The sequence below is a fragment of the Sinocyclocheilus grahami genome, unplaced genomic scaffold (genome assembly GCF_001515645.1).
Source record: "Sinocyclocheilus grahami isolate Dianchi unplaced genomic scaffold, SAMN03320097.WGS_v1.1 scaffold194.1, whole genome shotgun sequence".
NCBI classification, from domain to species: Eukaryota; Metazoa; Chordata; class Actinopteri; order Cypriniformes; family Cyprinidae; genus Sinocyclocheilus; species Sinocyclocheilus grahami.
In genome coordinates this window covers 1,046,060-1,049,631 of record NW_015505373.1, presented here as the reverse complement: position 1 = coordinate 1,049,631, position 3,572 = coordinate 1,046,060, and positions in this window count along the sequence as shown.

Below are 3,572 nucleotides of genomic sequence, written 5' to 3'. Positions count from 1 at the left end.
TATATATATATATATATATTAGTGCTGTCAAATGATTAATCGCATCCAAAATAAAAGTTTTTGTTTATATAATATATGTATGTGTAGTGTATATTTATTATGCATATATAAATACACACACATACAATAAATATTGTGAAAACATTTACATGTATATATTCTTATATATATTATTTATTTAATATATGAACAACATATTTTTCTTAAATATATACATGCATGTGTTTGTATTTATATAATATTAATAATAATAATATTAAAATCTTTATTTTTTTAGTAAAACAAGCAAAATGTAATTTGTTGTGTCAAATGCCATAGCTATGCATAACTACACACTAGACAAATTCAGCCAAGGTGAATACATATAATAATGAATGCATACATTAATGAAACAATTATGTTTTATTTACTGACAACAACAGGAAACATGAATAAATGAGTAAAATAATAAATCAAAGTAATGGCAATAAATAAATACAAGTCAACAACACATGAAACAAAGCTTTATTCAAACATTGTTCTAACAATGATGTATTTACAGGTGGTGAAGCCACTTCTACTGCATCTCAACACAGCTGAGACAGTTCTGCAGCTTTATTCTGATGAAGCAGCTGACGATCGTGTCCACCTTCACCTGTCTCTGCCGTCCATCACGTCCCTCATTGCTGCAGTCAGACTGAATCTGATCATGGATGGGAAAGGGACATCGAGGCTGTCTTTGTCTGAGTGCATGGAGAGGATGAGGAAGACCATGATAAAGACCCCTGAACCACACAACCTTGAGCAAGAGCAGGAGAACATGTGCGGGACAATCTGACTGCTGCTGTGTCTGCTCCAAACATTCGTGTGCTGCTCTCCATGAGCATGACTACCCTTTACCGCGGGAAGTAGGGGAGCTGCAGCATCCCCTGGCGCGTAGCCAAAGAAAAAATGGGGGGGCTGGGGGTGCGGTGTTAAAAATAAATAAATTAAAATTGTGTAACACAAAATAAATAAAATACATTTTATTAATTTTTATATTCATTAAAATTCATAGAAAAAAAGTAGCCTAAGCCTACAATGACAATAAGAAACAGTAAAACATTAATTAAGTTGAATCAAATTGATTGTGAAAGTCGTTTCAACTTATACTGACTTAGGAAGTCGTTTGTTGCCATGACTTTTTGATCAAATTATTATTATACCTGTATCATGTCTGTGCCGTACCCAAAACAAAGAATTAACGACCATTTCTACAGCCATTGCAAAGATACAGACGAGAAAGATCGAGAGCATCTATTTACTGTACCTCAGCAGCAACCAATCTTGCATTCTCGCATCTGCAGCGCTTATTTTGATCTTTAATGTTAGATCTTTCCTATTCTTGGAACAAAATTAATGCTTAAGGTTGATTCAGTATTACTCATAATGGAAAAAAATCCCACACACAACATCAGCAATACTACAATGACAAAGTCGTTTATATTTAACATAAAACTTGTATTAACAGAACGAATTATGTATTATAATAACGAATTACATGCCCGCATTGTAACAAATAAATAAAAGGTTTTTGGATTTTCCCCTTACTTCAAACGAATGCTTTGTGGCTCATCATTATTATTATTAATAATAATAAAAAAGGCTATACAATAAAACAGTACGATGACAAATTCACTTATATTAAACTTTGAAATTGTATTAACAATATGAATAAGGAAAATATGTTTTACCCGCATTGTAACACAAATAGGGATGCACGATATATCGGCCACCATATCGGTATCGGCCCATATCGGCTCATTTTTTCTGTTATCGGTATCGGCCTGATAAGAAAATTTGGCCGATATCTTAAAGCCGATAAATAATGCATTAATAAATAAACGGTCTTTGGATTTCCCCTTTTCTTTGAAACGATCGTAGGTTGTGGTTCATTATTAGCCAATTAATTACAACACATCAGCCATAAAAGAATAGGCCTACAATAGCAAATTTGCATAGGCCTATATGAAACATCTACATTTTATTAACAAAATGAATAAGACGGATAGGCTATAGCCTACTTGCGTTGTAACCCAAATAAATAAGGTATTTTCCCTCTTTTAAAACAAATGCTTAGTTTGTGGTTCATTGTTTTATTAATTTTTTTAATCAGAATCAGAATGAGCTTTATTGCCAGGTATGTTTACACATACGAGGAATTTGTTTTCGTGACAGAAGCTTCCACAGTGTAACAGAATGACAGTGACAGAACAAAAAACACAGATAATAAAAATAAAAATAGAACAAGTAAATAAGGAATAAAAATAAATAAATTGACAATTGTGTGTGCAGGTATATTACAAGGTATATATATATTTTTTTTTTTATGTACAGGTACTGTATATTATGTGCAAATTTGAGGTGTAGGCTGAGTATGAGTGTTAGATAAATAAGTGTATGAGTGAATAAATAGTGTGTGTTCCATGGTTAACATGTGATGTGCTGTCTGTATTTTGGCAGTTCACGGGAGAGATTGGCTTTATTAAAGTCCCCGAGAATGATTAAAACAGAGTCCGGGTGTTGTTGTTCTGTGTCTGTGATCAGATCAGCGAGTTTCTGTAAAGCGGAGCTCACGTGTGCTTGCGGAGGAATGTAAATACTCACGAGAATGAACGAGCAAAACTCCCGCGGCGAATAGAACGGCTTGCAATTAATGAAGAGCACTTCTAGATCTTTACAGCACATCTTCTTTAATGAAAACACAGTTTGAAGATTCGCTAGCATAAGTGTTTTTGTATTTTATATCATTATAAGAACGGATTGGAACAATATATTATTGTTTTATGTGAAGGTGCTTTGTCAATGGTAGCACTCGCTAACTTGCTCAAGGACTCCTCTCCGTGCCAATCACATTCACAACAGGCTTGGCCAGCTGACCAATCAGAGCAGAGTAGGCTTATGGAAGGGAGGGGTTTGCACCGAACTTGCTTGGAACGAATCATTTCGAAATCATTGGCAAATGACTCTAATATTAAATGCATATTCTGAGAAAATTACAATGTTTTCTGTCCTTAGATGCATTTAAACCTGTTGTAGGGGACTCCGACACAATATTAGAACACTTTAAAATACCATATGACCTGCTCTTTATATAGGTCCAGTACTTTTTTTACAGTCTGCGGTCCAGCGTTCATCGGGTTGTGCGTCAGTAATAATGGTCCGGGGAAACACGGTGTTCCGTGTGTAGCTACAGTAAATAGACTAAACGCAGCCTCGAGGCAGATGATTTTTTTTGTATTGGAGTTACTGGAGGTATTTGAGGAATCGTTTCAGCCCTACTTCCGAAGTGTGATTCGAAGCACCCATGTCACGTGACTACGTTTCACAAGTGTTTCGAGACGGGCATACCTGCCAAATCTGCGTTTGATTGACAGGGTCAGGAAACCACACAATCGCACATCTGTCTCAACCTAACTCTCATAAAGTATAAAAGTGGAGTTAACGCAGCAGAACAATTAATATTTTTAAATACAATTTTGTATCAAAAAAATGTCAGATGTTGTGGCTTGATATCTTTTATTAATGTTAATTTTTAATGACCAAAATAACAT